Genomic DNA, 26634 nt, shown 5'->3' with positions numbered 1-26634 from the left:
AGTTGAAATTTCAAATCTTTGATGGTGTTTTATTTCATCTTAATAAGCCCTTATTTCTTTCATGGTAGAATGAATATGGTTAAAATACCTGCTTAACCTATCTCTGAGGTTTGAAGGATCAAATGAGATCTTATAGGTAAAAACTATCTGGTAAACTGTGAAATATTATACAAAGGTAAGTAGTTATAATCCCCTTTGGAGGAACAAAATTCTTGGAATACATACACTTCTTTTTTGGGGGACATTTCTTGCTTAATATGTATGAAGATGATTATGATGATGATAATGTACTTTTTACTGTTTTACCCATTTCTGAATAGATGGAGGCAGCATCATCTCATAAACTCAATACTTTTTCTTAGATCATCTTGCTTAAAAGCCAAACTATGAACAACTTGTGTTTAAATGTGAAAGCTACATATATACTGATTTATAGCAGGTGCAAATTTCAGTCACAGTGAAATATATATTCATGATGCAGATTCTCAGCAAATTAGAAATAGGATATAGCTTCCTTAATCTGAAAAAGGACCTCTATGAAAAATGTATAGCCAACATATTTAATGCTTTCCCCCTAAAATTGGGGATGAGATAAGCATGCCCCTTCTCATCATTTAGATTAGACGTTGTAGTAGAGTCTTGGCCAATGCAATAAGGCAAGAAAAAATACATAAAGACTGAAAAGGATAAATATAATACCTCTGTTTGCAGATGACATAATTGCCTATTTAGAAAGTCATAAGAAATCTATACACACACAAGCACAGACACGCACACACACACAACCACCAATGTTAATCAGATTCCAACCCAATTTACAAAAATCAATATCATTTCTATACATTAACAACAGACAGAAAATTTTAAAAAATACTACTTAAAAGAGAATCAAAACCAATTAACACTTAGGAATAAATTAAAGATTTCTACGCTAAAAACTAGAAACATTGCTGAGCAAAATGAAAGGGGATCTAAATAATTAGATATATCACATTCATAGAGTAGAAGACACAATATCATTCAGGTGTCCATTCTCCCCAAATAAGACCATTAAATCTAAAACAATTTCCATAAGCAATTGCAGCAGACCTTTTAGCAGTAATTAAGAAACTATGTCTAAAAGTTACGTGGAAATGCAAAGGAGCCAGAATAGTCAAAATAATTTTGACAAAAAAGAACAAAGATGACTCATATTTCTTCAATTCAAAGTTTAAAGCTACAATAATCAAGACTGTAATATTTGCATAAAGATAAAGATATTCATAAAACAATGAAAAAAAAGTCTTAAAATAGATTACACATATATGGCCAATTAATTTTGACAAAAAGGTCCACTTTAAAGGGGAAAGTAGAGATTTTTCAAAAAATGGTGTTGGAACAATTGGTTTTGATATAGAAAAAACTTTGATCTTTGTCTCATATCTAATGCCCAAGTTAATTAGAAATGAATCATACCTAAACAAAGGCTAAGAGTATAAAACTCAAAGAAAGAAACATAAGAGAAAATCTTTGCAACTTTGGGGTTGACAAAGATTTCTTATGTACTAACCACAAAAGAAAAAGAAAAAACATGATAAATCAGACTTTGTTAAACAAAAAGTTCTACTCTTCAAAAGACACCACTGAGACAATGAAAAGACAATATGCAGACTGGAAAAAAAATATCTTCAATGCATAACTAATAAAGAACTTGTAACAGGAATATCTAAAGAACTCTTATGATTCAATCAAAGAAAACCATACAATACAAAATAGGCAAAATATTTGTGTAAAAGTGTCACAAAGGAAGATTTTCAAAGGGAGGATAAGCACATAAAAAGATTCTCAACATCATCAGACAATAGGAAAATGTGAATTTAAATCACAATGAGGTACTACTTTATACCCACTAGGATGGCTAAGATTAAAAGAATGACAATACCAAGTGTCGATGAGGATGTGGAGCAAGTGAAACACTCATTGTTTGCTATTAGAAGAGTAAATTCATACAAAGTCTTTAAAAAATGGCCTGGCGAATTTTTGTAATGTGAATCATATGCTTACCATAAGATATGGCAATTTTGGCCAATGCAATAAGGCAAGGTATTAACAAAGGAGAAAAGAAAACATATCTCCAAAATCTTAAACCTAAATGTTCGTGGTAAGTTTATTCATAGTTACCCAAAAGTGGAAACAAACTAAACCCATCAATAGATAAATATATAAACTGTTTCGATTCATACAGTGAATGGAATACTATTCAGCAATGAGAAGGAGCAAATTCATGCAATAACATGAATGAATTTTTAAAGCATTATACTGAGTGAAAGAAGACAGACAAAAAAGACTACACAATGTATGATTCTATTTGTGTGAAATTGTAGAAGAGGCAAAACGAATTTATGATAGAAATGCCCAGGGTGAGAGGCTGAGATTGACTTCAGATGGGTATGAAAGAACTTTATGAATCATTCTATATCTTCACTGGGTGTGAATAAAACAGTCTGTATCTTCATTAAGGAGATGATTTCAAGGGTATGTATATTGGTCAAAATTCATCAAGCTGTACACTTAAATTGTTCACATGGATTGTATTGTATATAAAATTTATTTTAATAAAGCTTAGTGAAAAAATCTGTCACAAATATAAGAATTCAGGGAATACAAATTTCTTTGAAGTGATAACTGAACTTAATTTCCAATATTAAAACAACACTATAATGCTTCCTGACATAGGATGACTTTAGATTTAATACATCTGATAATTGACTCCTGTCGTCTGCTGATCCTGATCGTAAAGAAGGAGAGGAGTGGGCTAAAGTTTTATATTTTTTATATCTTCTTTTGAGGATGGGTATGAAAGATAGGAAAAAACTGTCTCATGATGACATATGGGACGTTTCAGTTCAGTATAGTGGTTTACATATAATTTTCACCACCTTTATTCTTTTTTTTAAAAAAAATTCAATTTATTTAAACCAAAAAAACTCAAAAATAGTTCACCCATCTCTCCCACCCCGCTCCCCCACCACCCCACCTCAGGCAATCACCAATCTGTTCTCTGTATCTATGAGCTTAGACTTAAAACATTTTTTTAAATTATTTTTTTAGATTCCACATATAAGAGGGATCTTAGGGTATTCGTCTTTCTCTGTCTGACTTGTTTCACTTAGCATAATGCCCTCGAGGTCCATCCATGTTGTTGCAAATGGCAGGATTTCATTCTTTTTTATGGTTGAATGACACTCTATTGTATACAAAAATATACACCATAATCTCTTTATCCATTTATCCATTCATGGACATATCTTAGCTATTGTAAATAATGCTGTAATGAACATGGGGGTGCATATATGTTGTTGAATTAGTATTTTCGTTTTCTTCAGATAAACACTCAGAAGTGGAATTGTAGGATTATGTGTAGCTCTATTTTTATTTCTACTTTTTTTTTTTTGTTTTTTGAGGAAGATTAGCCCTTAGCTAACATCTGCCGCCAATCCTCCTCTTTTTGCTAAGGAAGACTGGCCCTGAGCTAACACCAATGTCCATCTTCCTCAACTTTATGTGTGGGCCGCCTACCACAGCATAGCTTGACAAGCAATGTGTAGATCTACACCTGGAATCTGAACCAGTGAACCCGGGGCTGCGGAAGCAGAACATGCAAACTTAACCCCTGTGCCACCCGGCCGGCTCCTATTTTCATTTTTTTTAAGGAAACTTTGTACTGTTTTTCACAGTGGCTGCATCAATTTACATTCCCACCAACAGTGCAAAAGTGTTCCCTTTACTCCAAATCCCCGCCAACACTTTTTAATTTCTAGTCATTTTGATACTAGCTGTTCTAACAGGTATGAGGTGATATCTTATTGTGGTTTTGATTTGCATTTCCCTGATGATTAATGATGTAGAGCATCTTTTTAGGTACCTGTTGGCCATCTGTATGTCTTCTTTAGAAAACCGTCTATTCAGATCTTCCGCCCGTTTTTTTGATTTTTTTTTAACTATTTAGTTTATGTGTTCTTTATATATTTTGGATATTTGCCCCTCAGCAGATATATACTTTGCAAATATTTTCTCCCATTCAGTAGGTTGCCTTTTCATTTTGTTTATGGTTTCCCTTGCTGCGCAGATGTTTTTTAGTTTGATGTAGTCTCATTTATTTTTGCTTTTGGTGTCAGATTCAAAAAACCATCGCCAAGATCTACGTCAAGGAACTTATCACCTGTTTTCTTCTAGGAATTTCATAGTTTCAGGTCTTAAGATCAAGTCTTTAATCCATTTTGGGTTAATTTTTGTGTATGGTGTAAGATAGTGGTCCAGTTTCATTCTTTTGCAGGTGGCTATCCAATTTTCCCAGGACCATTTATTGAAGAGACTGTCCTTTCCTCATTGTATATGCTTGGCCCCTTTGTAGTAAATTAATTGACCATGTGTGTGTGGGTTTAATTCTGGGCTCTTGATTCTATTCCATTGATTTATGTGTCTGTTTTTATGACAATATCATACTGTTTTATTTACTATAGCTTTATAACATAGCATGAAATCAATGAGCACGAGGCCTCCAGCTTTGTGTTTTCTCAAGACTGTGTTGACTATTTGGGGTCTTTTATGGTTCCCTACGAATTTTAGGGTTTTTTTTTCTATTTCTGTGAAAACTGCCTTTGGAATTTTGATAGGGATTTCATTGAATATGCATATTGAGTAGTATGGCCATTTTAACAATATTAATTCTTCCAATCTATGAGCATGAAATAGCTTTCTATCTATTTGTGGCTTCTTCACTTTCTTTCATTAATGTCTTGTAGTTTTCAATGTATAAGTTGTTTACCTCCTTGGCTAAATTTATTCCTAGGTATTTTATTCTTTTTGATGCAATTGTAAATGGGATTGTTTTCCTAATTTCTCTTTCTGATAATTCATTATTAGTGTATGGGAGTGCAGCAGATTTTTGTGTATTGATTTATATCCTGCAAGTTTACTGAATTTGTTTATTAGTTCAACTGTATTTTGGCAGAGTCTTTAGTGTTTTCTATAGAGATATGATATTATGTGATCTGCAAATTGTGACAGTTTTATTCTTCCTTTCTCATTTGGATGCCTTTTATTTCTTTTTCTTGCTTAATTGCTCTAGCTAAGACTTCCAATACTATGTTGAATAAAAGTGGCAAGAGTGGGCTTCCTTGTCTTGTTCCTGAACTTAGAGGAAAAGCTTTTAGCTTTTCACTGTTGAGTGTGACATTAGCTATGAGCTTGTCATATATGGCCTTTATTATGTTGAGGTACATGCCCTCTATACCTGCTTTGTTGAGAGTTTTTGTCATAAATGGATATTGAATCTTGTTAAATGTTTTTTCTGCATCTATTGATATAATCATATGCTTTTTATCCTTCATTTTGTTAATGCAGTGTATCACATTGACCGATTTGTGAATGTTGAATCATCCTTGCTGCCCTGAAATAAATCCCACTTGATCGTGCTGCATGATCCTTTTAAAGTATTGTTGAATTCGGTTAGCTAATATTTTGTTGAGGATTTTTGCATCTATGTTCATCAGGGATATTGGCTTATAATTTTCTTTCCTTGTGGCATCCTTGTCTGGTTTTGGTATCAGGGTCATGCTGGCCTCACAAAACAAATTTTGAAGCATTCCCTTCTCTTCTATTTTTAGGAAGAGTTTGAGAGAATTGGTATTAATTCTTCTTTGAAGGTTTGGTAGAATCCGATAGTGAAGCCATCTGGTTCTGGACTTTTGTTTGTTGCAAGGTTTTTGATTCAATTTACTTACCAGTAATCAGTCTGTTTAGATTTTCTATTTCCTCTTGATTCAGTCTCAGTAGATTGTATGTTTCTAGGTATTTATCCGTTTCTTCTAGGTTGCCAATTTGTTAGTGCATCATCGTTTATAGTAGTTTCTTATGATCCTTTGCATTTCTATGGTATCAGTTGTAACATCTCCTCTTTCATTTCTAATTTTATTTATTTGAATCCTCTTTCTTTTTTTCTTGGTGAGTCTAGCTAAAGATTTGTCAATTTTGTTTACCTTTTCAAAAAACTGGCTCTTAATTTCATTGATCATAATAATCCACTTTTATTCTTGTGCTTTATTTTTTGACATAACAGATGAACTCAAAACTATTTTCATTAACCTTTGTTTAATAAGCCCCTTCTTTTACATGATTGCATTTTGTACCTCATTAATTGTTTAAGTATTTTACTATACTCTCCTTCATCACTCTGAAGTAAAATTAATCTTAATCAATTTGGGTTCTCTTTTTCCCTAGTGTTGTGAATCCTAAATTCTGAGAAGCTTATTTATATATAGCCAAAGCATGGGGAAATGGCAAGGGCTGGCACCCAATGAGGTGTCCTCATTCTTGCTATCTTTAGTTGTTCTTGCTCTCACAGGTTACTGCTGCATTGTCCCTTATTTCTGACTACAAGACTCCTTCAGCTGTTACTCCTAGCTGGGGCCCCTCACTCTTCTCCTGGCATAGGAAACTCAGAGGGACTGCCTATGGACTTTACCATCTCCAAGATATTCTTTGTTCACAATGGAATTATTCTTCTATCCTTAAATAATACTAAGGGTCTGGTAAATTAGGTAGGGTTATTTTGAGTCTATGTGCCTAGACCTATGCTGCCAATCAAATACCTGTAGTAGCTTGATGGGTAAATAGACAACTGTAGTAGGTGTGTTGTAGGAACTGTAACAACCTGAGGAACTTGTCCTGTTGGAAGAGGCAGACCAGCATTCAGCTCTAGTGGACTGCTTTTGTGTGCAAATATGGACCAATGTTCATAGATCTTCTGGTTTTCAAGAAAGTGGAAATAAGATTTCATGCAAAATTTCCCAGCAACAGGCCATATCTAGCCTGTGGACAGTCATAATAGTTTTCCATTGCTGTTGTAACAAATTATCACAAACTCAGTGGCTTAAAACAATACAAATTTATTATCTTACAATTCAGTAGGTCAGGAGTCTGCCATGGATCTCACTGGGTTAAAATGCATGTATTGGCAGGCTGTGTTCCTTTCTGATGATTCTTGTGAGATTCCATTTCCTTGCTTTTTCCAGCGTCTAGAGGTCAACCACATACCTTGGCTCATGGGCCCCTTCCTACATCTTCAAAACCAGCAATGTCATCTCTCTCTGGCCCTATTTCCATTGTCACAGCTCTCTCTGACCACAGCTGGGGAAAGTTATCCACTTTTAAGGACTCATGAGATTAGATCGGACCCACGTGGATAATGCTGGATAATCTTCCTATCTGAATGCTCTTAATTTTAATCACATCTGTAAATTCCCTTCTGCCATGTGAGTTAACATAATTACAGAGTCCAAGATTAGGATTTTGACATCTTTGGGGGACCATTATTCTGCCTACCACAGGTGCCACTTGTGACCTCTGACCTAGATATTCTATAAAGTCAACTCCACTCTGGGATTCTTTCTAGTCCCTAGAAAAGGGTTATGGACTTCTTCTACTTTCTGCTCTTCTGAGTTTACCAAGATGCTGTCACCCTTGCCCAAGTGAAGGTTGGTGTGGGGTGATCGCAAAGGCTCAGCGTTCCCCCAGACCTTCTCAGGGACCCGCAGGTGCTCAGGGAGCCCCTTGATTCCTTGCAGACGCTCTCCCATCCCAGGAGAAGATGTGGACTCGGCGAGCAGGGGGAAAGTCTTACTCTGGCCTCATTTGAGTGTTTTAAATCCTTAGTAACCTCAGGGCTAGGTTTTTGAAAGTTTATTTCAAAGTCACAGTTTGGTTGTGCCTTGAGGCTCTGGGCGCTACAGGGCAGCAGGTTTCACTGCCCTAGTGAAAGGAAGACCATCAGGTACCAGGAAATACTGAGAAGGGGGGATTAACTAAAATTCAATTCTTTTGTGAAAAATTTTATTTTGCTACTATTTTCTTTGAGAGATTTGTGCATATGTGTTCTGTAATAAGTAGACAACACAACTATTGAACATGAAAAACAATCAGCAAATATGTGCTTTAAAGTTCCTTTTAATTTAAAGCTTTTAATTGTAAAAGTTGTACTTTATATTCAATTTTCAGTTCTGCCTTGAATAAAAGGCTTAATGGTCATGAGTCAATAATAATAAGTGAAGTTTATTTTCCCATAACTTATGCTATTATGTTAAGCTTCAAGTCTTATAAAGATTAATAAATTAATCACCTTAACTCCTTATTAGGACAGGATGATTTCAAATAAGTTAATAATATCTTTTTCTTATTTCTTTGTAAAATTAGGTGGCTTATTTGCAATACTTTCCAATTTCCAAATTGCTAAAAGTCAATCTTACTATTACCACTACTTTTAGGATGATTAGTGATTACAAAAGAAGATTCATTATTTCATTTCAAGTGCAGTTACGAGTATATGAAAAAGCCTTCCACCTCATTAATAATTAGAAGATGCAAATTAGAACAAGGACATATATTTCACTTGTTTGATAAAGAATTTTCAAAAGATAATAAAATCCTGATTGCCAACTGTGTAAAATAAATTAGGAAATCATTTATTTTCAACATCGTTATGACAATAAATACAATAAAAGTTTTAAAATGTTTGTATTGATTGGAGTATCAAGTAGATCACAAAATACATAACAGCTCCAACGCTGCGGAGGTTTATTTCTTGTACATGTTACAGTGTTGGGTCAGTGAACACGTGGGTAGAGCCCTTCTCTACACAGTCATTTGGGTAGCCAGGCTAACAGAAGCTCTGCCAACTTTAAATATATGGCTTCCAACCTGGTACTAGGGATCGCTGTCATTCCAAACAACTGAAAAAAGAAAAGGGTATGAAGAAGTGTGCTCAGGAGGTTTGTGTGGGCCATTATTGCACGGGAAATCATTGGTTGGAACTCAGTCTCATGGTCACATTTATGTTCATTGAAGGTAGGGAAACATAGCCTGGCTGTGTCCAGAAGGAAGAGAACATGGATTTTGGTGAGCAGGTCAAATTGTCTGCTACAATATGCATAATATTTGATCTAGCATTTCTACATTTATCTTAAGAAAACATAAAGTTTATACTCAAAGATTGAACTACAAAGTTGTTTATTAAAGCAATGTTTATAATGGCGAACAATCAGATACTATCTGAAAGTTCAGCGATAAATAGTGTACTGATTAAAAATACATGATGATCATATATCATCAGAGAGAAAGAGTGGAATATTATACAAGAACAACTATAGCAACGAATGGTGCTATAGATGAATATTTAACTACTCACATAGAAAAATATGTGTGGTATATTATTAATTTTAAAAATCAAATTATGAACAGTATGCAGTGGTTGAACTAGCTTTTATAATAACATACATTGATGGGTGAAAAGTATCCCAAAATGATAATGACCAAGGCTATCCTAGCAGTTACTTCTAGATTCTGGGACAACAGATGCTTTGGTTTGCTTTGTGTATTTGTTGCTTTTTTTCTTTTTCTTTGTTTTTGATTTCTCTAAAATTACCATATATTTATTGAGTGTTCTTTTAAATTAAAAACTAAAGTCGGCTTTACTGCAAAAACATCTGGGCACATCTTGCACTACAAAAGTTCTCTCTTTCTCTAGATTGTTTTCATCATCACTTTGATTTCTTTGCATAGGTTACACAGACAACTTAACTCAAGAATCGTGTCTCTAGCTGAGACCTGTTCCAAGTTACTCTGCATGTCAGCACTCCCTTGAATTATGCAGGCGACACTTCCACATGACAAGGCCATCTCTCCACGATTTTCTTCTTGTACAGTGTGTTAAAGTACTTAAAAACTGGTCTTTTGGGCCGGCTCCATGGCTGAGTGGTTACGTTCGTGCGCTCCGCTGCAGCAGCCCAGGGTTTGGATCCTGGGTGAGGACATGGCACCGCTCGTCAGGCCACGTTGAGGCAGCGTCCCACATCCCACAACTAGAAGGACCTGCAACTAAGATATACAACTGCGTACAGGGGGCGTTGGGGAGATAAAGCAGAAAAAAAAAGATTGGCAACAGTTGTTGGCCCAGGTGCCAATCTTTAAAAAAGACAAAAAGAAAAAAACAAAAAAAATGACTGGTGTTTTGACTTGGGCTAACTTGCCCATGTGACCAAAAGCAGAGTGTGTCTGCTGTACTTGTCTGAAATGATTAGAAATCTCTCAGATTACAGGGAGAGCCCCCTCCTTTGTTTTTCAATGCAATATTCTGCAACATAGTACACCAAGAACCAAGGACAAACTGGGAGCGCTGGTGATCAGGAAAGAATGAGACACCTCACTGTGACCTACTGCTTGCTCCTAGGTATTTGCAAGCTTTCTTAAATCTATAACATGGCTAATTTTATAGCAAATCTCAATGAATTGCCCCTTGGCTCATTATTAAGGTCTAGCATTTAATTTTGACTGTCTCTCAGCATGGTGGCTTGTCAAGAAGTCTCATATGGCAAATCAGAGGAGAATCCCTATTTAATGTTTTCCATTACTTCCTTGGAAAAACTGCTCTAGAGCACAAATATTTATTTGTAAAGGAAAACATTAGGAATTTAAAGATCATAAGCTTAGGATAGCAATAGGTACAATAGTTTAAACAGCCATTGAGGATCTATTAACATTAAATCATTATCCTATCTGCAAAGAACAATTGTCTGCTGAGTTATAAATACCAGCAAATGGGGCTTTGGGGAAGCGGTGTTCTATGGTAAATCCCCCTGAGGCGTTGTGGGGCCTCCAGGTTGCACGCTACACGAGGACTCGAAGCTAAGGCGCTGTGTCAGGGCTGGAATCTGACTATACTCACTTCGCCAAGCTACGCAGCCTGACATGAGGCTTCCTCTGTCTAGGCCCTTGAAGGAGGAGAACTATCTTCGCTTAGCACAAAGGTTCTGTTTGGTCTTTGCTGTCCTGGGTGTTGTTTAAGTCTGAAGCTATAATACACCTTATTAAGCTTCATTTGCAGTTAGAATCAAAAGATTTTTCAGGACAATATTGAAGGGTAGGATTAACATGAGCCACTTATTGACTAGCCATGGTGTTCATTCCTTCATCCATCCATTCAACACATATATACTCATTACTTATTATATGCCAGTCATTATACTAAGCTCCAGAGATGCAAAAAATGAACATAGAGGACCGTGCCTTCAAGGCATTTACAGTCCGGCGGTGGCATCATTTGAAAAATGACAAAGAACAGATAATGGAAGTGTGGACAAGGCATGCTTGTGAGAAACTATAATGGTCTCAAATCGCTTCACTACCTTGGGATGATAGGTAAAGTTCTCTGGGTCAAGCACAGGGCATGATCCTAACAGAGTTCTAAGGTTTGTGGAGCACAGTTGTGAGTAAGAAAACCCTCAGGTTTAAACATTCTCCAAATAATGTCCCTGGCCCCTTCTCAACCCTTCACCCCCAACATCCTCACCTCTGTTTTATTTAGCTTGAAACTCAGCCAGTCAGCTTTCATGTGAGTCCTTAGCTCAGCCAGGCACTGAGTAAGCTCTAAAGCTACACTGTCAGACTAGATGAAAAGAAGATGTAGTACAGAGCATCATTAGTGTTCTGATGATATTCCAATATTTGCATTAAGAGCCCATAAATATTTTTAATCAGAATTCAGAAATTCCTTGTGCCCAGCCTGATTTTCACAGGAAGATCCAAAGAAATTCGGTAGAGGTTTTTTACAGAGTCAGTGGGAGAAGATGGATTGATCTTGCCTGGACAAAAAGAGTTGAAATAAAAACTATGAGCTTACATAGGTCATGTATTTCTGGAGCATTTTTTTTTGTAGGTGTATATGGTTCTATAAAATTGAATTTGACTAACTCTTTTTAAAGTGACTTCTAAAAAATGATATTCTTTCTTGTGCAAAATAGAAAGTATCCTCTTTTTTCTCCCTTAGACATGAATATAAAAAGTAAAACAGAATGTCAAAATATGCTAGTTAAAATGCACGATGTCAGAGATTCAGTTTCATTGCTATTATGTTCAAGCAGCGTGGTACCTAAGAACAATGGAGCTGGAATGAACTCTTCCAGACCCAGGCTCCTTTATTCGAGAACAGTACTTTTCTTAGCGCTAATTTCCCTGACTGACAGCAATATTGGCAGTAAGAAGGAATTTATGGGTATCATTAATGACAAGCAGTGGAAGATTTTTGGTACTTTTTTTATAAGAAATATTCTGCCTTTTAAACTAATACTGTATGAGGACCTTTACTAAGATGAGGTTCACAGAACTTAAATGAAAATCTAACATGTGCCATTATGCCTGTATGCAGAGACAGTCTTACAACTTTTATGAAGCTAGGTGGGGGCCAGTTTGTCAACTGGAAGTGTGACAAAGATGAGAGGCCATCATGAGAATTTTTTGCTCTCCTCTTCATCTCTAATTGGTTACTCAGCCAAAGCGCTCCTTGATTGGTGGCCTGTATTAAACACTGCACTCAGTCTGATGCTTGGCAAATGAGATTGCTGCTAGAAACTAGACAGAAATGATGTGCTTAAATCCAGGAGATTACATTAACGTTACCATAAATGGAAAATCAAATTGTCATTGTCTTAGAGGAGTAGAGGAGGAAAAAAAATCTATTTATACCAGACACATCATAAAATTAAGTTACTTCACATAAAATATAAATTACTTAGTTCCCAAGAGAAAACCATTAAATATAGGCATATACAAAGCCAGTTTTGACTATAACAGAAATGAAATAAACTCAGGATCTGATTGTGCCACTACACAAGGGTGGAGTCACTAAATAGACCTCTTATAATGGAGGGACAGTCCATTTCTGAAATACCAAGGACTTTTTACAGCAGAAAATTTCATGACAAAGAGAATAAGGGGATGGGAGAGAGGGTTCCAGTAACACCTTTGCTAAGTGCTGTTTTCCATTGCCGAAGTCCAATTCTGATTACTTCTGCCATTTTAGAAGGCTCAAAGCCTGAGAATTTGACAAGGAAATAGACTAAAAAATTGAACCTGCATGTAAACTATTTACAGGTTTGCTAGCCCAGAAAAATAGGATGGGAAACAAACAGCAGCAGCAGCAAATTCAAAATTGGCTATAAATCTCAAATAGGCAGTTGAAGATTCACATTGGGCATGGTATTCTAGGATCAGCTTTAGAACTAAGAGGTATTTTATATATATATATGGAGAACGTCTTTCATTAGTTCTCTCAACTTATTGAAGAAAAATTGTAGCAGAAAATTGACATCCTTGGAAAAGTCCTATTCCTAGGGAAAAGCATTGTTTATATCTTCTGTTTTATTACTGTAAGTGCTTAAACTATTAGCAGCTTTGCTGAAGTACAGAGGGTTACGCTTCAAACACACAATTGGGGCTCAAATGTGGGCTTGCTCATTAGCCTCGGGCAGGACCTTTAGCCACTATCGCTCAATTTCCTCTTTCTGCATAGCTCCGTGGAGAACTATACAGCCTCTCAGCAGAACTGCTAACAGCCTAGGGAAGCTCATGCCATCTCTGGGAGTCATCTGATACTGGGGGACAAAGCCAGGGCCTGTACACTGCCGAGAGTCATCAGGCAGCGCTTTAGGTGCTGGTCTGAACCCTAGGGGCATTGTCCTATCAGCTCTGGTGGTGTTGCACTTTATATTCTCGTGTGCTTGCAGAGGCAAGTTCTGAAATGGTATAGCAGTTTCCGACTGAGTTATTATCAAATGCCGGAAGTTGTTTCTACATGTAAATATGTCTTGAGATTCAGCCGAGCGAGTTACATTTTACTCATATTTTCACTCAGTGAAATAACATTTGAGAACAAACACCATGGTGGGTGGTGTGCTTGATAATGGGATTAAAAAAGAAAATCTGTTGCCCAATCTTCAAAGAGGTGACAGTCTAATGGAGGAGGCAGATGTAGAAACAATCATTGCCATGTAGTGTGCTCAGAGCTACAAGCGGTCACGTGACGCACTTTCAGAGTACCAAGGACGGGAGCAACAGGCTTGATCTCAGGACGCTGGAGGAAGCTGCCCATAGGAAGCTGAGCTGAGATTTGAGCTGGGTTTTGAAGAACGAGGTAGAGTTCACTATGTGGGAGCTAAACAAGGGGTGTTCTTATATGAGGTTAAAGGCAGAGCAAAGGCCCAGAAGAATGGACAATGTAGTGTGTTTAGAATAATTAGAGGTTTTTAATGAGTGAAATGGGGAGTGATAAAAGACGAGATCGGAAAAGTAGGTTGAGTCCTGAGCTTAAATGGGCTTTCGATGCAAATCCAGTGCAGGGTCTCAGCCTATCAGCTCAGCGTGGAACCAATTCAGTGGCTTGCCTTCCCATTTGTATCATTTCCTCTGAAACACAATTGTTTCCCTTTCTTCTGGATCACCCATCAACATATATACATGTACTAACATTTACTGTCTTTAAATAAAAATTCTTTCTTAATGCTAGCTTCTTTAACCTACCTCATCCCTCTGAGCTACTGCCTTTATCTGTCTATAGCTACTATTACCAGTTATGATGGTTAATTTTATGTGCCAATTTGACTAGACCACGGAGTGTCCAGATATTTGGTCAAACATTATTCTGGGTGTGTCTATGGGTTCATCTCCGGGTGAGATTAACATTTGAATGGATAGACTGAGTGAAGCAACTTGCCCTCCTTCATGTGGGTGAGGCTCATCCAGTTAGTTGAAGGCCTGAATAAAACACAAAGGCTGACTCTCTTGTGAGTAAGAGAAAATTCTTCCCGTCCGACTGCCTTTGAACTGGAACATAGCTTTTCCTTGCCTTCAGATTCTAACTGAAACATCAGTTCTTCTGGGATCTCAAGCCTGCTGACCGTTAGAATGGAAATATACCATGAGCTCTCCTGGCTTCTCCAGCACGCCAGCTCACCCTGAAGATCTTGGGACTTGTCAGCCTCCAGAATTGTGTTGCATACCATAGATGCATCTTGAACGATGGACTGAGAATCCTGTAGGAAATCAGTTTTAAGTCCCCAGATCCCAATTGGAAGGTCGATCTTCTCAAAAATAAGGGTAGAATTTAAAATACTTTGCCTACTTCCACATCAGAGGAGGAACACAGAGATACTAGTGAATGACTCATGAGTGCTTGGGTTGGAAAATGGAGGTGAATCTCAAGCAAACAGAAGGAGGTAACAGCAATAAATAGTGGCATGAATTTTGCAAAGGGAATTACAAAAAAAGCAGGTCTTTACTAATCTCAGTAGCAAAAAGTAATCTGAAGATTCCAAGTGAAGCCTTATGAAACCTGGAGATACAAGGACCTGTCAGACCTGTGTGGAAGAAGAACAGAGTGGGACACAGAGAAGAGTTTCTGTCACAATGGAAGACAAAAAGGGAAGAGAAAGGTAGGCTGTCCAAGAGGAGATCCTTCTCTTTTTCCAACTTACCTGAAGAAAGAGTTTTATTTATTGAGGAAGAACATGAAATGATTAGTAGAACTAAGTTTTATGTCATTATAGTTTCTTTGTATATAATTTTGCCCCCTTGTCTTATATTAAATTCAACTCCCTTTTTGCTCTTTCTTTAAAGTCCCAATGATAAGTACCCCAAGTGCAGGTATCAATATAACAAGATGTAGGGTCTTGAATCGTCTCATATGACATTGAACCAGGTAGGCATCATTAGAGTGAGAAAAACAGGCAAGTAGCACCTCTTTGGGGCTGTGACAGTCGTTAGATTTGTTTCAGACTGAGAAGAGGTGTGTCTCTGAAGACCAAGGGCTCCACCTGGCCTTCAGGGATCCGGGTTGGACTCCATGTTGACCACTTTCTTACCAATATTCTTAACTTCCTCGCTCAATATTTCTCTTGCAAATGTAATTCAGAACTGGATGAACTTAGCTTTCTGCTTTTATTCTAGAACTATCCCCCAAAAGATGTTATTTATCCTCTTGCTTTCTCTCACCTCTCCAAAGATTCTTAGAGCCCAGCTACATTAAAATGTTTTACTCTTCTTCAATTATATTCATCCAGTCTCCCCCAGAGGCAGCTCCACACGCCTCCTCCTGTAAGTGTGCTTGTCTCCCAAGTGGAGACGAGTGCTCATCAGGTGTGGCCTCCCTCATATGGTGCTGATAACATTGTATAAGCACATGTTTATCTTCCCCTCTGACTAGACTGTAAGGTTATGTGGCCAAGATCCAAGTTTGTATTTTTCGTCTGTGTATCCCTGAACTGAATACCAAGTCTCGTTCATATTGAATATAAATGCATGCTGAAAAGAAATGAATACTCATGAACTTTACTTTTCCTCATATTAACGATTAAGTGAAAGGGCTAAGAAAATAGAATCTTAGTAGAGCTAACCAACTTGTATCCTGCTTAAGAGTTTTCTTAATCAGCATCCACTAGGGTCCGAACTTATTTCTGTTTTTGTGGCAGTTAAGTACAAAGTTAAGTAAGGAATAAGGCCAGACAGAGACTACAATATATTCTTGTGGATTTCTTTCAACCTCCCACTAGGAAACTAATAAGCTGAGGCAGGGGCAGTGGTAGTGAGGAAAGAATCAAATATCCTCTGAACAATGGCTCTACTTAAATATTTCCTTAATAAATGCCATAGCATTTGAGAATTCATTAAATGGAAGAACACTCTTTCCTATATGTTAACTGCAGCTTCAGCAATAGGAGAGATAATTAAGAGATTCTCTGAACGGAGCCCAACTTTCTCAGCAGCAGACTAATAGCTATGATTTCCCTAAAAAGGACCTTCCTAATAACCTATAAGCTTTCCTAATCCCTGGTTCAGGCCTGTTTTCTGTCTATGAATAAAAATGGAATAGTTTTAGAACCCAACCCTGAAATACTTAAAATTTAGAATCTCTTTTACAAAAGAAGACAGTTTGGCTAATAAATATCCTCACTTTCTAAATATTTTCCTTCCTGTCCCCTATTTCTCACCCATACCGGCCTCCATTTAAGATAAAAATTTCTAGCAATATGTATTCATAATGTTTACCTTTAAATTGGGAGGCATTTTAGAGAAGTTAGAAATTTAGTTAAAACAAATCATTCGTCACTAGTATTTGAAAAAAGAACAGATTTCAGATCACTAGAGTAGATTTAAAAAGTAAAAACATAATATCTGAAAAAATTTAGACCCTGGACTTATGAGGTCTTCTCAATATTGGGAAAATATTATGAATATATTTGGTCACAACACTAGCAGCATCATATGACTCTATAGAATGTCCCAGGTACAAAAAAGAAAATGCAGAGAGCTTAAATAATTGTCTGGATACAAGAGGTAAAGCATTCATGACTAATTCGCATCCCTCACAGATGGTTTATCTCAAGACAAAATTTTAAAATGCTTATATACTAATTTAATAAAAACTCAGTGAAGAAAACTGAAATAATTATGTAAATAATCCAAATTCTCATAAAATTCCCACATATCTAAATTATTGGGCAAAATGATTTGTTCTTGCATTGCCTAATAATTTGCTCAGGTCTTTATTTTTTGCAATTACATATATATATGTCCCCAAGTCTATCAACACTAACATACAATGAGTGTTAGAAATTCACATAACAGCATCAAGAAACCGTATGCTATAGCATAGTAAGCTAAGAAATAAATATATGCATACATATATATATATATTCCAAATGATAATGTTCAGCTATCAGTGATTTTCCTCTATTAAAAGATACAAAAATATTTCTAATTTTGAGGAGATATTCGTGATAAAACAAGAGCCTCGTCAAAGAATGAGAATATCTTCTCTCAAATAAAAGTTTTACACGAACTGTACAGTAAAAACAAATTTTAAATTTGGAACAAGTACCAAAAGATATTTGAACACTTTGATCAATTTTTGATTTTAGAAAGTAGGTATTTGTATGTGTATATGGACATGTGCAAGCAGGAAGCTTTATTCAACAAATGTTTGTACTATTTGCAGACCCATATAAAATATGAATATCTACTTTCAAAAATTAAAAATTGGGGGGCTGGTCCCGTGGCCGAGTGGTTAAGTTTGTGCACTCTGCTTCAATGGCCTGGGGTTTGCAGATTCAGATCCTGGGCATGGACCTATGCACCGCTCATCAAGCCATGCTGAGGTGGAGTCCTGCATAGCAGAACTAGAATGACCTACAACTAGGATATACAACTATGTACTGGTGCTTTGGGGAGGAAAAAACAAGAAGAAGAAAGGAAAAAGGAAGATTGGCAACAGATGTTAGCTCAGTGCCAATCTTCCTCACCAAAAAATAAAAAATCAAAAAAATTAAAAATTCATCAATGTGTTCAATCAAATCAAATAAAGTAATAAATAATAAAGAGATTCAATCAAATAGAAAGGACATTTATGGGGCAGAATGCTTTCCTTCTTTCACCTAGGACACCAGTTTTCAACCCTGGCTGCTCATGAGAATTATCTGGGAGTTTCTAAAAGTATGATGCCTTGACCACACTAATTACACCGAATCTCTAAAGGGAGAATCTAACTGGTTTTCAAGTTCTCCAGGTGATTCCACGGTGTGCACGATTCCAGTGTGAGCCCCACTGACTGAGGACAAGTAGGGGATAATTAGATGAAATTTCACTAATTCAATGGGTGGAATCAATGTAAATGGAAGGAGCAGTTAAGTGATCTTTTCCTCTTGACCTAGACACTCAACATACCTTCTATAAAAGTAGTCAGTCCTTGAAAAGCCCTTGCATGACCTTGAGCAAGTCATTTAAACTCCATGTTTCTGTTTCCTCATCTGTGAAATGGGTTTTATCATATAAGGATTAAATGAACTATTACGTGCAAAGAATTTAGGCAAGAGTCCAGCACAATACCACATTAGTACTATATGGGTATTTATTCACTTTTTTAAATACAAGGAGTATATGCCCTGTGGGGGAGAAAAATAAAGCACAGATACGTAGAGAAAAAAATGTATACAATCCTACCACAAGAGATAATTGCTATTTATATTTAGGGCATATTATTCAGCATAATTTTCATATTTCTACATAAAATCATAGTGTCTGTAATCAGACAGACCTGTTTGGAATCCTGGCTCTGTCCCTTTCTGGTTTTGTGAGCTTAGGCAAGTCACCCAAACTATCAGTGATTTTCTTTGGTATTATATCATTTGACTTTGTTTCTCTATGTGTTGGCACATTTATTCTTGGTTTCCCCAGTCTGGAATGTTAAAGCTCCACATGGGCAGGAAGGACATTGTCTGTTCACCCATGCCTAGCCCGCAGTGCCTGGAAAGGTGTGCCTGGGTATGCATGGGAGTTGTTTGACAAATATTTATTGAGTGAATGAATGCTTAGGTTAGACAGGCCTTCCTTACTCTCAGAATTATATAATTCTACACCTATAATCTTTTTCTTTTAAAATCTGTCATCAATTTTTTTTCCCTCAGTAGTAAGCTAGTTGTTCCAGTATCACTTATTGAATCTAACTGTGGCTATTCCATCTGAATTACCACCTTTATCATATTCTGTATTGTTACATATATTTGGGTCTGTTTCAGGGCCTTCTATTCTATTTGCTGACCTGTTTGACCATGATGTAATTCACTGTGTGGTATAATCCCACCTTTTCATTTCAGACAGAGCATGTCCCCCTTATTGCTCTCGTTCTTCAGAACACTACTGCCTATTCTTGCATGTTTCTTGTTTCAGATAACATTTAGAATAATTTCATCAAGTTTAAATATAAATTGTTTCAGTATTTTTGGGAAAAATTAAAACTTGATCCTTACTTTACACCCTACACAAATATTAATTCAAAAATGCATCATAGAGCTACATGTAAGAGCTAAAAACCATGTGCTAGAAGAGAATATAAGAGAAAGCCTTTAGACAGGATACCCAAATCATGAATCATAGAAGAAAAAAATGATAAATCAGGCTTATCAAAATTTGATTTTTGCTCATCAAAAGATAATGTTCAGGAAACGAATGAGAAGACAAGCCACAGATTGTGGGAAAATATTTGCAAAACACATATCTGGCCAAGGACTTGTATAAAGAATTCCTAAAGAACTTTACAATTTGATATTAAGAAGATGAACAAAAGGTCAAAAATATATAAGTGCTTAAAAAAGAAGATATACAAATAATCAGTAAGCACATGAAAAGATGTTCAACATCTTTGACCATTAGGGAAATGCAAATTAAGTCTATGACAAAATAATATATCACCTCCACTAGAAAGCCTAAAATTAAAAAGACTGTTGGTAAGGATGGAGCAATGGAAATCTCATATATTGCTGGTAGAAATTCAACATCATAGGGTCACTTTGGAAAACAGTTTGGTAGTTTCTTATAAAAGTTAAACGTATATATGTCCATAGAAGTTCTTGTCTATTAATGTTCATAACAGCATTATTCAGGATAGCCAAAAAATTAAAGCCATCCAAATGTTTGTCAGCTAGTCAACGAATAAGCAGACTATAGTGTATTCAGTCAATGGGATACTACTAAGCAATAAAAGCAATGAATACTGATAAATGCAATGACATGGATGAATCTCAGAATCATTATACTAAGCAAAGGGAGCTAGATGCCGAAGACCACATTCTGCATCATTCTATTCACATGAAATTCTAGAAAAGGTGAAACTATAGCAAGAGAAAGAAGCTATGGCGAGAGGTTTGGGTTGATTGAAAGACGGCATGAGGAAACTTTGGATGGTAATGGATCTGTTCCAAAATTTGATTATGGTGGTGGTTGCACTACTCTGCTTATTTACCAAAAGTCATCAAAATGATTACTGAAACTAGACAATTTTCTTTTATTAGATTATATTTTAGTTATATCTCAATAAATTGTGGGGGCCGGCCCCATGGCTGAGTGGTTAAGTTCATGCGCTCCGCTGTGGTAGCCCAGGGTTTCTCTGGTTCAGATCCTGGGCGTGGACATGGAACCACTCATCAGGCCATGCTGAGGTGGCATTCCATGTGCCACAACTAGAAGGATTCACAGCTGAAATGTACAGCTATGTGATGGGGGGATTTTGGGAGAAATAGCAGAAAGAAAGAAAAAACAAGATTGGCAACAGTTGTTAGCTCATGTGCCAATTTTAAAAAAAATAAAAATAAAATAAAAATAAACAAATTGTGAAAGAATTATTTTGATATTTTCCTATAATTTATATACATTGATGAGCTGAAATCTAGGATTATATTACCCAGAAGTTATAGATAGATAGGGAAACATTTTATTGTTTTCTCCATAGAGAGAAGTTTATTCCTTGATATCTTATATTTTGCTTATTATTTGATATGGATTTTATTTTCCATTATATTCTGACGTATCAGAAACTAACTTTTAGTGGTGAAGAAAGATATTTTCCTTTTTTTTTTTTGCTTAGGAAGATTCACCCTGAGCTAACATCCATTGCCAATCTTCCTCTTTTTTTTTTTTAATGTGAGCCACTGCCACAGCATGACCCTGATGGGCGGTGTAGATCCGCGCCTGGGAACCAGGCCTTGGCCGCCAAAGCAGGGTGTGCTGAACTTAACCACTAGGTCACTGAGGTTGTCTCAACACTTTTTCTTTTTATCAAGGAACTTAGATTCTAGCATCACTATAGGTACTGTATATAAGAAAGCTATTGAGTTTATTTGCATCATCAATTTAAAGAAATCTCTTGTTAATTCTAATGGTTTTTCAGGCGATTCTGTTGAGTTTTTTTCCATTTGGACAAATCACATCATTTGAAGATTTCAGAAATTGCCCTTCTCTTTCCAGTATTGTTAGCCCTCATTTCGTTTTCTGATTGCATTACTTAGCATTTCCAGAAAGACAACTAACAGCGATTTGAGCTTCCCTGTCTTATTCTGAACTCTAAATGGAATTACTTTCTATTCCAGCATTAGGCATGATGACAGCTATCAAGACGCCATAAATGTTTATATCAAGTTAAGAAACTATTCTTTTATTTCTTTTTTGCCGAGAGTTTTATTTCTAATATGAATGGATATTCACTTTATCAATTGCGTTTGAATGATCCATCAAAACGATCTTTGATTTTCCTCCTTTGACCTATTAGGAAAATTAATTATACTGATTCCTAATATTAAATCATAGTTGGACTCTCTTTTTCATGTGTTGCTTATTTGCTATTATTTCCTTTAGGATTTGCATCTGTCTTCAGAAGACAAATGGTTCTATTTTTTCGTCACTATCTTTTCTTAGGTTTTGCTAATAATTTCACTGTTATATTTAATATTTATATTAATTGAGAATTGTTCCCGTTTTTCTCTCTTCTATGGAATAGTTAAGAACAGGGTTTACTTTTTTCTTGAAAGTTTTGAATAATTTGACTATAAAACAGTGGCTCATGTGCCTTTTGAAGATAATTCTTTTATAGGATGTTAAATTTCACGTTTATTGATCTATTCAGATTTTTTTTCTTGACTCAGTTTTGAAAATTTATTTCTTCCATGAATATCTTATATTTCATCAAGATATTAAAAATTATTATCACTTAATGTTATGCGTGACATTTCCATATACTTAAAAAATCTGCCCTATAACTTTGGTTATATCATATCTCTTTTTCCCTGTTTTGTATGTTTCCTCTCAATCTCATTCACTTTCTCTCTCTCTCCCATTGATGAGCTTCGTTAGATGTTTCTCTCTTTGCCTTAAAAAAAAAAAAGCAAGCTTTTGGATTTATTAATTTTACTTTTTTGTTTTCATGTCATTTCTACTTATATCTGTAAAGGTATAGGTTACTCCAAATATGCTTCTACGTGGACTAGGATTTGTAGCAGAGGCTACTAATTTCCTACTCAGTATTCAGGCTCACCTTTTTAACTAAATAACAGAATCCTGATATTAAGTTGGACAGCAATATGTTTTGTCTGAAAACTATGTTTTTCCGTCTCATTTGAAATACAGTGTGATGATGCCCCTAAAGCCTGGCCAATGAAAGGTAAATGGAAGGTGGCAGGTGGGACTTGCAGTTAGGATTTTTAAGGGAGTTGACTTTCTTCTCTACTTCCTCCTCCTGGAATGTAGATGTGAAGGCCAGAAATCCAGTAGCCACCTTGTGACTTTGAGAATGGAATCAATTTTCAAAAGATTGTAAAGCAGAGGGATAGGAGAAGGAACTTGGATCTCTAATGTCTTATGAGACCTGCAAACCAGCTTTGGGATGCTTACCTCTGGAATTTTTTTCAAATAAGGGAGAAATAAACTTGCCACTATCATCTTGTTCTCACCGTAACATATTTTCAACATAATAGTCACACTTACTCTTTCAAAGGGAAAATCAGATTATTGTCCTCCTTTGTCCTAGTCATCATTATTTGTCTTATTTTCTGTATTGTTGATTACTGGCGATTTTGGTTTGTATGTTAGCTTTGTTAGTAATATCTTTGGGTAGGCCTTAATTTTTAGCCCTTTTCTGTCATTTAGTTTTAGGTACAATGTGCAAATTGCTTGTTATAAAATTTAACTGTTTCAATTTACTGTTTAGTAACAGTCACTTTTATTGAATACTTATTATGTGCACTGTGCCAACCATTTATGCATTTTTTTCTGGCTTTAATCCTTGAAACAGTCATAGATGCTATCATAAGTTATCAGGAATACTCTTTTTTTCTTTTCTTTTTTGAGGAAGATTAGCCCTGAGTTAACCACTGCCAGTCCTCCTCTTTTTGCTGAGGAAGACTGGCCCTGAGCTAACATCCATGCCCATCTTCCTCTACTTTATATGTGGGACGCCTACCACAGCATGGCTTGTCAAGCGGTGCCATGTCCACACCCAGGATCCAAAACGGCGAACCCTGGGCTGGCCTAGAAGTAGAACGTGTGAACTCAACCGCTGCACCACTGGGCCGGCCCCTAGGAATACACTTATAATCAACTTACGGATGGGGAGACTGAGGCTAAAAGAGATAAAGTGATTTGCCCAAGATAAAGCATCTGGTAACACATGGAGAAAAGATTTGAATCTAGACGTTTTTGGTTGCAAGACTTGCTCTGTTGCCTCAGAGGACCCATGACTTGCACACGTGTATTGTGGAAAGTACTGTTTTATTAATATTTATGATTATCTTATGTTATGTGATATTTTCTTCAATAATTTTCTTATCTTCTGCTTTGCTCAGGTTTTCCTTTAATCTCTGCAATAAGATTCACTCCTGAGAGCCTGGATGAGTAGAGACAATCAGAGATTCTTTGGAAGAGCAGAATTAGTCCTTTCTAGGCCAGAACAGCTTGGAATAATAACATTGCTGTCAAGATGTTTATTATTTCACGTAGGAAAAACCAATGAGCCATTCAAGTCTTAGAAAGTGAATTATAAGCAAAATATGAATGGAAGTCTCTAATTATTGTCTAATTTGTGAGCCAGTGATTTAAGGTCAATATTCACTTACCATTAAAATCTCTGTCTTTTTTCTTCAGTATATGTGCCACAGATAATGAAACTAGTGTAGCTTCTTGATTTTGCCCTTCTTAAAAACTTCTTGTAATTAAACGATATTCTCACACTCACACAGTGAGTGCCTAGCCAAAACATTCAATGTATGAGCCATGAGTTTCCTGGCCTGCATTTCACGACCTGAAAATATGAGAGTAGTACATAAACGGGATAAGGAACACGTAGAACAGATGCTGGGAGATTGAATTTTTAAAATCCTATTGTTTTTGCAAATAGGCACTTACTCACTAGACACAGGTGATTATCAATTTCTGCCAGGGATGTAGAAATAAACGCTGACCTCATTTGTCAATGATCCACTCTGGGGACAGAGAACTGTAACCTTGAAAGCGAACACACATAATTTACATTCTTACATAAATCTGATCAAGAATTACCAAGGAGATGAAAAGTTTCAGCCGAACTCAAGAAACATATATAATGTTACTCTCAATCTTTGGCATCAACAGAATATTTTGCAAAGTATTACTCATGTCCTTCTGCTTTAGAGATTTTAAATAGGCATCTTCTTCTGCATATAATTTTGCAATTGGAGGAAGGAGTCAGAAAAAAATAGAATTAGAAATAGAGAAGAAAACTTATATCAAGATCATTGTTAGAAAATTGTGAAAGGAAGTTAAGGTGACAAGAGAGTATTTTAAGTAGACATTATTAATTTCAAAGTATATTTCCCTAGATTTAGGATTTAGCTTGACATGTAGGTAGTAATACCTCAATTAGAAAATTTCTATTTATCTAAAAAAAGAATGACATAACAGAAGATGTACAAACCAACCTATTTAAGCTTAACACCATTTTGTTATGGAAAATGTTTTAAAAACCATCTTTCAGAGTTATTTTGGAATGGAATTGACCTAGAATGAAGTTTATGACTTCTGGAAAATTAATCTTATTAGATTTTCTTTATGTTTTCAGTTTATGATAGTTTCAAATTTTTGTGACAGCCACATTAAAAATCAGTACAGAAGACTCTATTTGCTCATGAACAAAACAGAGAGAAAGATATTACTATGACCTTGTCTTCATTCTCTTATGAATGGATGAAAACTATAACTTTTCTTTAGGAAGTAATTATCCTAAACCAGAGCTTAAGAAGTTTTGAATTAAGTTTAAAAACATTAACTGAGAATAAATGATTCCAGATTGAAAACACAGTGTTATTCCACAGGAAGAATATAATGGCTGTCAAAAAGTCACCAACATTCAATTCAAGTATTATATCATAAACACAGTATCCTTAGACACTGAAGGACTATAGCTATAAGGAAGAAATGCTCACTATCTTTAAGGAACTTTCAGTGGGGGAGGCACACAGAGTACAAATAAATATAAATTAAAGCAGAAAAAATTCCCAGACTCCTTTGCAGGTGCATCTCCTCTCCATGCCAGCCCACTTCCCTGCATACACCAACTCACACCTTAAAGATGTTTATACATTGATATTCTTCAGGGATGGGTCCTTGGCTCTTATCTCCTCTAATTTTATATATTTTCTAAGAAATCTTTAGACCTCTAATCTCAAACTGACATCAAACACAGACTTCTCTTTTTATCTTAAGTGTACTTTACACAGAAGTTTCCCTAAACTGAAAGGATCTTCTTCCACAGACTTGATCTTCTTCCAGTGTTCTCTGTCTCGGTGGATGGCACCACCACTCATTATGCACAATCCTGAAACATTGACATCACCTCTCTCTCACCCTCCATGTCAAACCATCACTAAGTCTAGATGATTTCATGATCTAAGTATTTCTCAAATGCGTACACTTCTCCTTATCACCAATGATAATGATACGGAACCTGACGCGATTTCGTTCAACCTGTTGTGCAGCAAGACAATCTTTGTCACTGGGTATAAAAGCAGGAATTTTATTATTGCACAGCACTAGTCAAGGAGAGAGGGCAGCTGATGCTGAAATCCCAAACTCCCCGAAAAGCAAAAAGGAAGGGTTTTATTTGGGGTTTTAGGTATGTGAAGGGGAGCATATGGCCTTGCTGGTCAGAGCTTTCCCACCAGCCTGTCTTTGGCCTTGAGACTACTTGCAGAGAGGAGAGAGCCCATGACCTTGCTGATCAGCAGCTTTTTCACCAGCCTGTATCTCTGTGTGGGGAGGAGATAATGAAACCAAGTGCCTGTCCTTGGCGGTGTCTGTCTCCATGGAGGACAGTGGATTCTGGAGCCAGGAAGCCAGAGAGTAAGCAGGGAACGAGTGTTTTGGTTTTAACCCCACGTATGCTGGGTTTAATGTAGGGAAACTGATATCAGGGTC

General features: G+C 36.3%; 1 protein-coding gene across 2 annotated transcripts in view; it reads right to left on the bottom strand.

Moving 5' to 3' along the window:
- Positions 1-1154: 1154 nt before the first annotated feature.
- Positions 1155-26634, bottom strand: part of PEX2 (peroxisomal biogenesis factor 2) — a 67599-nt gene continuing 42119 nt past the window's right edge. Inside the window, exons 6-7 of one of the 2 annotated variants that reach the window (XR_011493111.1) lie at positions 24589-24686; positions 1155-24484 (exon numbers count right to left, since the gene is read on the bottom strand). The gene's annotated coding sequence lies outside the window, so the exon portion shown is untranslated. The remainder of the gene's footprint in view (positions 24485-24588; positions 24687-26634) is intronic. The other variant, XR_011493110.1, reaches the window with a different exon arrangement.

This window comes from Equus asinus, chromosome 12 (assembly GCF_041296235.1).
Source record: "Equus asinus isolate D_3611 breed Donkey chromosome 12, EquAss-T2T_v2, whole genome shotgun sequence".
Taxonomy (NCBI): domain Eukaryota; kingdom Metazoa; phylum Chordata; class Mammalia; order Perissodactyla; family Equidae; genus Equus; species Equus asinus.
Note: the sequence above shows the minus strand (reverse complement) of the source record. Positions and strands in the feature narration are given on the sequence as shown.